Raw genomic sequence first — 11,170 nt, 5'->3', positions numbered from 1 at the left:
GCCTGGTCTTGTGTGCATGAAAGCACTCCCACTGCAGCCTGCCTCGTGCTGTTTATACAACCTGGTGTGAGATCCAGACGCTAACCGTGCAGTGCCAGTGTCCGTACATGGGGAGGGCCAACACTCAGCTGTTTTATATGGGGAGGTTAAAGCAGAGATCACTGAAGCGAGCCTCATAATCCTCAAAGAACTAAATGACTGGCAGCTGTTTAAGGTGTTATTCCTATTCAAAATGCCCGTGGAAGTGCAGTTGAAGCTGGTTGCTCTGTTTGGAGATAGGAGGAAGAAAATGCATAAGCAGCCGTGGGAGAAAACTGGGGAGCTTGTAGCTGGTCTGCTGGTGCCTCAGCACTGGGCAGGTGTGCATGTCCTTCATGGGGATGTCCATCCCTTGCACAGAGCTGGCTGTGGGTTGGGCAGTGTTCTTACTGCAGAGAGCATCCCATAAATGTCTTCAGTCAGCCTTTTTCTTCATAATAAAAAAAATATTCATATTAGCCTCCTTCATCTCAGTTTCTAATGAGGAAACTGTGCTGAGCACAAGTTAGCCAAATTAAAAAATAAGCTTTGCTTAAGAATGAGGAACTGATGGAGGACTCGACGCTTTTCTTGCTGGAGGTGATGTAAATCATGAGTAAGTTTATTGGAGTGGATTAAATTGTGGCAGCGTAAGGAAGCTGCATAATGAGCTGTGAGTCAGGCCCAGAAAGTCCCATGCAGAGATGCCAAATGGCAGCAAGGGATCATCAGAATACCCCACCGAGCAACTTGAAAGTTAATTATTAGGGACATTTTCTCTTCTGGAGCAAAGTCTGTTGTTTATTAAAACAGGTTATGAACCTGTGCAAATCCTGCCATGCTTGTTTGGCCAAGATCACACCATGCCATGGAAAAAGTGTGTTTTCTTTATCTTGTTTGTCTTGTGTGCTATCCTGTCTGCACTGTGTGTTTCCCTTGTGTTTCCTCATCTGGCAGCTTGCACTCTGCATGTCATTGCATCTGGGGAAAGGGGAGGGGAAGGACGGCTGTCCCGGGGGCACAGGGCATGTCCTGGGGCACAGGGCATCTATCTCCTGCATGCCCTTGGCTTGTGGGTACGTCAGCAGCTTGGTCCTGGGTACCTTTACTGAGCATCCTCAGAGTGTGTAGCGTGGCTGTGCTGCTGCACACAGGAAGAGGCTCCTCTGCATGCATGGGCACAGCAGCTCCCAGCAAGAGAAGAAGCTGATATCATCTTATCTGGCTCACAGCAACAGCTCCAGCCCCGCATCAGGGGAAGATTTCCCATTATGGGACAGAGCAGGGAGGAATGTTACAGCTGATCTTCACTGGTACTGTTTCTAAGCCTAAACTAATTAATAAGCAAAATTATACCCTAGAGCAACATTTGGGGGCTTTCTTTATAAATTCACACTTCCTTGTGAGTAAGAAATCATTGTGATTAAAACTGATTGGAGGAAACTGTTAACAAGTGCTGCAGGATGCTTGTGTGGTGGGGCTTGTAGGTGTCCTTGGGTGCGTGAGTAATGCCAGGAAAGTAGGAGGGGCACAGGAAACCCCATGGAGTCCAGTGCTGTCCCAAGAGGGAGGCAGTGAAATCTGGAGCACCAACTGCTGTATGCAAGAGCCTATTCGAGGCTTACTGCAGAAAGGCGTGTGGTCAGCGGCTGCTCCAAGGGTCACACTCACCGAGGCTGGACACTCTACTTGCAGAGTGTTGCCATGGAAATGCTCTGAGACAGGGAAAACAAAAAGTTTCTGCGGAGTGGTGATGATCCAGTCCCAGATGTCTGGCCAGCTGGCCAGTCTGGGGGGCTCAGGGTTTGGGGGGAGGATGTGAACCTGAGGGCAGGGAGGGCAGCGGTGCTGGTTGTCTCAGAGCCCCAAAGCACAAGGAATGATGGATGGGGAAGGGGCTGCCTGGTAGAGCTGACCCCATTAGGATGAAGCAGAGGAGCACAACCCCTGGGAGCCTCCTGGCATCAGCTGAGCTGGCGTGGAGCTGCTCTGCCCCATCTGCAGACCCGGAGGAGTGTGCTCCTTCCCCACACCACTGATATCTTTAGAAAGCTGTAAAGGTTTTCTGAAATCCTTCTTGCTCCAGCAAAAGCACAGAATGTGAGCACTCCGTGGATGCAGGTGCCCAGCACTGAGCACTGCAGCCGCGGTACCCATGGAGCTGGCTGCAGGAGATGGGCGTCCTCCAGAGCAGGGCAGGAGGTCACCATCTGAGTTGCATTTAATGTTCCTCAACCAAAAAAAAGCCACCCAGTTCCCACAAACTTGCAAATGAGCTGCTCATAGTTTTGGCATTAGCTCTTTAGGAGTAATCGCAGTGAGCTCTGGCTGAGGCCTCTGCTGTCCTTGAGTGCCTTCAGAGCTGTGAGTCAGAGCACGGCAGCGGTTTCCTGCATGCTGAGCCATCCGCCTGCACACGACCTGCCGGGTGTGCTGCACACCCAGTCCTGCCTGATTTGAGGGGGTTTTCCATTTTTATGCTTTCTTTTTTCTATTTACATGTTGCTTGGTTGGGCGCTTGGCTCTGAGCAAACACTGTAGTGCACACCAAAGAGCACTGCATCGCAAGGTGCAGTCCTTTTTTCTGTTGTCACAGACACTCTACAGCAGGGAGACGGCGTGAGTTGCCCCCACCGCAGTGGGCAGACAGGGCTGGAAGCCGAGGAGGGGACAAGGGGGGAGTGAGGGTTGGGCGCCTTCAATCAGGGGCTGCTGGTGCATCGGTCCCTGCCAGCTGAGCACCATACATCACATGTCGGGGTCGAGCTGACGGTTTAATGGCTTGATGAGTTTAGGAAGAATACTTTTATTGTGTGTCTTCGATTAATGGGAGTACTGCATGAAGCTGTTAGGTTACAAGGAGCTTACATTGCCTTCCTGTGTGCAGCACAGACTGTGCTTCCCGGGCAGGATCCTACCAGTAAGCTGGTCGAATCCTCTTAAGTGAGAAGCTGTTAAATTAATAAAGCTGTTAATCACACGAAAAAAAGAGAGATAGAGAGGAGGAGAAAATCTTACGTAGAAAAGCCAAATTGTAGCGGGAAGGTTTTCCACTGGGATGGTCATGCAGGGCCACATGGAGCAGCTCCTCTGTTGCAGGCCAGCTTTTCATATGGTGATTTTTACACATCCCTGTTTTCCTACGTATCCTACGTGCTGGAGTTTGAGCCTGGCTCTTAATCAAACGTAACACTGAGCTCGCTCTGTGCTTCTTAAACGCTAATCCCAACAGAACCCCTTTATACTTGATAAAACCCTGTTATTATCCTCCGCATACAGGCAAAAATTACAGGCAGAGAAGAGAAAGGAATTGGTGAAGCCTTTCTGCAGGGTTCCATCAGGGGCAGTCCGGGACTGACAGACAGCCTGTGCCCAGAGTGTGGGACCTGCTTCCATGTTGAGCTTCTTTTTGGCCTATTGTATTCATATGATATTATAGTTAGGACTTGATTTTTGGTATATTTAAATGGGATAGAATGTGCAGAAGGATCTTAAATACTTAGGTCTTAGAAAGTCAATGGAATTGAGGTGGCATCTCAGACACTGAAGTGCTTCCGAATTTTTGCTTCCCATCCGTTGCCCTTCAGAGTTGTGTGGAAGAAAAGGCACTGGAGTGAAGTATGATAGATAATTTCCATGCAAAATAATTGAAAATTGACTTTTTCTGTATGATTAGCTATACGGGGCCATTAGCCATGCCGATAATGAGCTGGTTCTGATTGCTCTTTATTTGCCAAGTGTGGCTGTAGCAGGGTTTGCAGCTGCGGTAAGTGCGGGCACACGTGTGTCTGATTGTTGGTATGCCTGAACAAACAGCATCCTTGTCAGGCAGCTCCGTGTCAGAGTGGTTTTCATCTTCGCTGCTTTTTTTCACAGAGGAAGCGATTGCTATGCCTCAGCCTTTCAGCACAGGATGCCCTGCCTCAAGTGCATATTTTGTTTTCAATGAGCTTGCTCATGTCAGGAAGCAGACGTGATGGTTTGTGGTCTAGAAAGGTTCATGCACGTCAGATATCCAGTGGTCTAGAAAGGTTCTTGCACATCATATGTCCAGCATATGCCAGTAAATGCAATGAGAATAATTTAAAAAGTATGTATTTTTTCATGGAGCACTGGAAGAATGGAACTGGTGAGCTGCAGTGCGGCCATGCAATGCTGAAATGCTGACAGGGTGCTGGGGCCCTGGGAAAGGAGCAGTGCCTGTAGCAGGGAAACCTCCAGGCAATCCTTTGCCCAAACCTTCCTGGGCTTTTGCCTTTCTCTTTGAAGTTGAGGGAGTTGTGCTCCCCTAACGTGACCTTTGCATCCTCCTGTCGATCTTATTGTATTGACTGGAGGCTAGCAGGCCACTAACAAAGCTGCTGAAAAACAGAGCTGTCTGCGGGTTGGGTTTTTTTTGTTGTTTTAAGACCCTTTCTGTTGCAAACAGACATTGCCTGAAATTGCGGCGAGGGAAACGGAAACAACACTGCTGGACTCCCACAGCAAGGGGCTAACACGGAGCTGGGGCCGGCTGCCCGTGGATGAGCTTCAAAATGGGTTCGTGTGCTGCTTCAGGTGCTCTGTGCCACCAGCATGCTGCTGCAGGTTTCTGGGCACTCACATCCTCTGATGTGGGCTGATGAACCTCGGCACTTGTCCTGTAGAAGGCTGGCAGCCCAGTGCTGGGAGCTGGAGGGTTTTGGCATGAAGGGTGGTGAATTTGGCCTCATCTCCCCTGAATCCCCAGCCTTGCCCTTCTTTCCGAGGGAGGCACTCAGAACAGATCCGGTTGACTGAGGGAATCTCTTGTTCAGACAATGAGCCGTAGCAGCAGGATGAGGCCTTTGGGGAATGGCGATTCCCAGGACTGACTTCAGCTCTGTGTTTTTTATACACATTGCATCCGCCCCAATGTGTATAAAATGCACCAGGATTGGAAGAGTCAATGGAAGCACTGCCTTGGCAGATGTGGGGCTTGACAGTGACCTAAAGCTGTTGCCAGCTATTGGCTACTGGATGGCTCTGGACCATTTTTGGATGTCTCGCTCTGCACGGGGCTGGCACGTGTGCTGGCAACCTCTCAATGTTCACAGGCAGCCCTGAGCAAGCACTACATGTGCTTTTAAGTTGAGAGCCCCATCTACACTGAGACCTTGAAGCCATGTTGTGGAGGTGCCAAGGCTGAGGACCGTGTCCCTCTGCCTGTTGGGCACCACTGCAGACTCCCATGCAGACATCTAGATGCAGGGCCCGGCGTGCCAGGGGTTCTTCCGGGCCCTGCGTTTCCCAGCAGAGGGGCACTTGAGCATCTCATCTCCATCTGACGTTTGGCTTGTGTTGGATCCCAGCCAAAAGAAACCCAACCCCACCACCATCGATGCCAGGGGCTTGTGTTATCTCCTCGTGCTGAAGGAGACCAAAAAGCCCTGAAGGGCCCTTAGCACGCTGTCGAAGGACACGCTTTGACCTGCATGTAGTGAAATCAGGCAGAACAAGTGATGTTGACCTTGGACCCCAGGCAGAAGCAATATCTGTAATCTCATGTTGTACAGGATCTGTAATCTCCCTTACATTGCTATATCTCATTTGCACATATTTCCCTGTGTATGTACAGATAGGGGTTTTATTCAAATATTAATCACCCTGACTGATGGTGGAGATTTGTGCATCTGACAGCTTGACATCCCTGCTGCGCGAGGCCTGCTGTGTGCGGGGTGGTGCGGATTGCCCTGAGCTGAGCACCTCCTGGAGGTGCTGGGCTCGTAGGGCAGATTGGGTTTTTTAGATGGTAGCTTTCTAACTTTTATTTACTTAAAGAAAAGGAGAAGGGATGTGATTCTTTGATACATTAATACCTTTCTGTGTTGACATCTCGAATTTCATTAGGTGCTCGTTGAGGTTTTAAAATCCAATTTGTATCAGATTGCCAAAAGCTGTTGAGATTGCCTTGGGGATAAGTGACATTGTTGTCTTGCCTTCTCTCCCTCTCCGTTTCTCTCTTCCCCTCTCTCTCATACAGCGCGTTATCTGCAGCAGTAAATTTATGAGCAGCCAAAACAGGGCCTGATTGATTGTCCTGCAGGATGGGCGATAAATGACACCCCGCGCTGTTGTTGGGGAGATGCTGCCTTGCTGTTTCCGCCAGCGTGCAGATAATCTGCTTTCAGTTACAGAGCAAGGAAGATGACATTGGGGTTGGTTTGTTTGTTGAGATACCACTTTTTTCATTTATTTCTAAATCTGAAGCAGCGCCCGCTGTGGGACGAGCAGAGGGCCTGCAACTCAGCGCAGCAGCTGGAAGGTGCAGGAGTGCTCACAGCACAGCCTTTGTGGTCCTTGTTCTCCTTCCAGCCCCTTCTCCTCTAGAGCTCTCACATCCTGGCTGTCAGCCGGAGTTCCTTAAACCGTTCCCAGTGTGTTCGGAGGAGTCTGCTCCAAGCGTAATCTACGCCGTGCTCCCTGGACCCCTCTGCTCTATAGCAGAAAAATAAGCATAATAGAGTTAAACGCTAAACTACAATATCCACTGAACGATGAGAACTGACTGCGTAAGCCTTCTGTGTAAACAGAAAGCACCAATTTGTACAGCTCTGCAGTTAAATACTGCAGATTAATTTTTTCCAAATGCCAAATGTCTGTATTTAAATTTAATATACATGTTAAGCCTTTTCCCTCCTTCCACAGCCTTTCATTTCTAATAGGAATCACTCCTATGGAGTCAGCTAGAGTTACTCCTTTCCAAAAAGAAAAAGAAAAAAAAAAAAAGGAAAAGAATGGTCTTATTTCTGAGAACTGTGCTACGAATGAAAAAAGGCTTGTTCCCTAAGTGGCATTTACCCCCCCACCCTCCCACCGGTTGCGCCCCTGTGGCCAGGGGCTGTGACCAGCAACAGTCGCCACCAAGGATGCTTCTTTCCTCCCCCTTACCCTTCAGTTCCTCAGCTCTTTCTTCCCCGTTACTTTTGAAGCAACGCATGGAAAAAGGAAAGCCTTTCCCCCATCTCTCTTTGCAAGGTCTCCTTGCACCAGTGCATAAGTATGCTTTCAAAACACAGTAAATATGCTTTCTTAGCCGTAGATGCTGGGGCGTAATAATTTGAGATGCTGACACATGTGTCTGGCAATGCGGGCAGTTGCAGCACAGGTCACCAGCTGCGTCTTGCTGGACATGGCAGCGACGGGACCTGGCCGCGGTGACTGCTCCAGTGGTGCCCTGGGCGGTCACAGCCCCCTTCCCTCCACTTCTCCCTCTGTTTTTCATTCTCATCGTATATTTAATTAACTTTCTCCCTTAACCGAGTCAGGTAATAACAATAAGAAATAAAAGATCACGTAGCATCATGCTTAGTTAATAGTCTCAACAATGTTTCTGCCACTGTATCTTTTATCATGTGTTTATTTTTTAAAGAGTATTGAACGGGATACATCATTTGCTATTTGCTCTTATCCTGTTTGCTGATACCTTTGTTCCTGTCTTTACATACTTGAATAATTGCCTTGAATCAGCATGATTGGCACGCACAAATATTTATGTGCACAGCCGTCTGTGAGATCAGGTAATGGGTGGGAATTAATGCTGAAATTATGGTGATGTAGTTCAGGGAAAAGGTGGTGAGCTAGCAGTGACCCTTTCACAAAAGCCCCAAAATGTAAAAATGGCCTGAGCTGCAGCATCTGAGTAACAGGGCTGTGCAAAAGAGAAATAAGACAGTGACATTGAACCCAGTTGTAAACACTTCACAGCCTTCCTTTGACATCGCAAACCCTCTGAGCACCCTTCTGGTTTATGTGCTGCCAGCTGGGCCCCACTATGTGTTTTACAGCCTTGTAATTCTCCCCAGCATATATTCATGGTGTTACGTTGGCGTGCCGTGACCCTGCTCCCCAGCTTGCTGAAGACAAACGCCCAGTCAAAATCCAACCTGCTGTCCATGCCCTGCTGTGTAGCAGTTAGTCTTGGGAAGGGTCCCCTCCTTGTTTTTCTTGTTGGCTGTATTGCTTTAGCTCAGGAGAGCCAAGCCCACACGTGGAGGTGCTTTGTCCTCATGAATGAACAACCAGAACAAAAGGTAGCATCTTGCCAGCACTCATTATTTATTTACTTGTGCGTTTGTCCTTGTCTTTTATGGAACAAACAGAAGCGTGCTGGGTGATGTCTGATACGAAGCCAGGCTTGGCTGTCCTGATGATCTCCCTGGTGTCTTCAGAGCCTCTCTTACTTCTCAGTGCATCAGGCCCAGCAATGCTGGCTAGTCAAGGGAAGAGCTTGTCCTGCTCTGCTCTGTACTGAGCATGGGGATGGAGGCAGCAGCCGTGTCTGGGGGAGGACAGCTAGAGAGAGCATGGAGACGGCACACCCTGAGCTGGGTGCCCTGGGCAAGGCAGGAGGTTGGGAGGTGACCTTGGAAGGTGCTGGTGTGGTTGTTGTCCTCCGAACCCGTGGTAATTTTGGTCAGCTAACAGGCACTGGCTTCTCAGACCTTACGGTCTGACTCCAACCACAAGCATACAGCTGAACGCGACAACTTGGAACGCCATCAACTTTCAAGGTAGCAAGGTCGCAAATAGGGGCACGCAATTTTTAGTAGGTCATGAGAGGTGGTTATTGTGCTGTTGCTGAGTTATAACATCTTCATACAAGATATGCTTGTGGCAGCAGAGATTCAATTTAGGGGTGACTGATTTATGATGCATACTGGTGATGTATGCAGCAATCTGTGCACAGGCAGCTCAAAATGGATGCATGGGGAGCACTTCTCTGGGTATGAATGCACTATATATTATAAATGCGTAATGCCTATATAGACCGGTTTATGTCTTCCAGTCGTATGTGGAAGGAGTAGGACGCAGAGAGATACCTGCCTGCGCTCCAACATGGAGCATATTACTGGAGGTGGCAATATCTCAAGGATCAGAAGGGGCTTCTTAAGTGCATCCATTATGCATAAATCTCGCATGTGTGTACAAAGATATATATGTAAATGAGTGCCAGGAGATTGAGTTTTGTATTCTGTGTATGTAAATGCCTACTCATGCACTTAAAAGTATAGTGTTAGCTGTAGGTTGCACGTATAGCAAAACCATATGGCTTAAAAAATAGCTTCAGCTCTGTGCTGTGAAATGGATGAGAAATGCGGTGTAATGTGCTTAGCTGCAGTCACTTCTTTTACCCCTGGGATTTTGACACATCCATTAACAAGGAGACCTTGGCGGGGCAGTTGTTTTCAATCACTGAGTCTTATGGAAAATCAGGAAAAAAAATCCAAAAGTAACTGGTAATATTTTTTTAACTATAACACTGACACATATTCATTTCATTTGAGACACGTATGCCCACATACATAATGTGTTTGTATGTAAGGGTATACATACACATATTATTGTCATCTGTGTGACTAAACGTTCACGCAGTGATTTCCATTCTAAGGTGTTAGGTTATGTTCCCTAACATAAAAGAACTTAAAATGTAGTTAAACTCTCATACAGTATTTTTGTATGCATTTTTTGTTTCTCTTGTTACTAAAATGACAGCACCTTCTAAGATGAAATTTGAGTAATGTAGTGTCCCACTTAACTGGTGACTTAAGAGTGAGTAGGCATTGCACTTAGAGCAGGGCTGGAGGTAACTGGAGACAGGAATTCAATTTTATATGGAAAAGGCTTTTATTGGCTGCAAGAGTGTCTGGGAACATGAGTATGCGTAATGACATATGCATAAGGAAAACTCAATAATAGATATGCAAAAATAATAAAAAGCTTGAAATAAGTGAGGTAGAGATAAGTCTCAGCAGCAAAATCCAGATGTGGATTTTATACCAGATACTTTTTTAATGAAAAATTTTGGGAAATGTTTTCCCATCTTCCTTCCAGCTGGCTCTTGCTTGGGCCCTTCTCTAATACAAGCCACATAAGAGAAATGCCAGTCATAATCTAATATTGCACTTGGTGAATATGAAGTATTAAGAAACAATGGGGAAATGAGAAAAAAAGAGACTGCAGGAGAACTAGTCTCCAGCCCTGGCCTCTTTTTCATGGGTTTATCCGTTCTAGGAAAGAGGATATATAATATTTTTCAGTAACATTTTCCACAGTTATTCATTTGCCGTTTTGTTTTTAGCCTGGTTCTTGAATGTCTGATTTTTTTCATTTTTCATATTTGCAATGTGAGTGTGATATCCACCATCATCGCCAATAACCTGATAACAAATTACCTTCATAAACTGGGTGAGTTAAAGCCATGACTGTCCCTGGCCTCTGCTGCCATTAATGGCCTTTTTGTTCATGTCCCCAGACTCTGCTCTTAAAAAATCCTTATGCCTAGACATGACTCACAGGATAGATGTTCAAGCATGAATGACAAATTGGTTTATCGCAACTATATGAAAGAGAAATGAGGTGCGGCGATCTTGAGGCTAGATGGGCTTCTGAAAAGCCAGCGCGGCCTTGTGCGCGTGTGTGCCGAGTCGCTAAATTTAACTGGTCGCAGTCTTGTTAAGAAAGTGCTAATGCTTCTTGTCCAGGAGGAAATAGGCTTTTTGGTTCCCTGGGCACCTGACCTCTTTCGGTGCAAATATTGAATAGCTGGCGCGTCCTGACCCGCTTCTATTTACAACTGCTGCAGCTGATGCTGAGGAAATACCTGAGGGAGCAGGGGAGGGAGGAGGCTGCAGCCCAGGCCGAGCTGCAGAGGGAGGGCAGGAGGGAGCAGGGGAAGACATATTTTCTTGTCAGTGCTTCAGCCAACAGGTTTCCTACAATTGGAGGAAAATGTTTTGACCCAGAATGTTCATCCTGAAGAACGGCGAAGACCATTCCATTAACCTGACTGAGGTGGAACCTGTTGTACTGCCTGAGCAGGAGCACTCTGCTTCTCTTCCAGAGCACTGAGGCTGTCTTTGGTGGACCTTCATGTGCTGCCCTGGCTCCTCACTGCAGGGCAGCCAAACATAGTCCCCATTGGACCAGCTAATCTCCACCTTGTCCTCTTTGCCTCTTCAGCATCGCAAACCACTGCCTTCCTCACAGTTCTCTCATTCAAGGATGTTTCTAGCTCCCCCTGCATACAGTGTGGCCTCTCCTAGGCTTCTGCTGGGAGCTCAGTTGCCCTGCGCTTTTCCTGCGCAGTGTCATGCAGTCCTCCATCAGCTGGGGCCATATGAGCTGTTGACAC

The 11,170-nt window shown here is 47.7% G+C and overlaps 1 protein-coding gene across 1 annotated transcript in view; it reads left to right on the top strand.

The window, feature by feature from the left end:
- The window catches only part of EXT1 (exostosin glycosyltransferase 1), a gene marked incomplete at its 5' end in the record, with an annotated part of 167,385 nt that overhangs the window by 82,636 nt on the left and 73,579 nt on the right, over positions 1-11,170 (top strand).

The sequence above is a fragment of the Numida meleagris genome, chromosome 2 (assembly GCF_002078875.1).
Source record: "Numida meleagris isolate 19003 breed g44 Domestic line chromosome 2, NumMel1.0, whole genome shotgun sequence".
In the NCBI taxonomy this organism is placed as follows: Eukaryota; Metazoa; Chordata; class Aves; order Galliformes; family Numididae; genus Numida; species Numida meleagris.
This window is presented reverse-complemented; position numbering and strand designations above follow the sequence as displayed.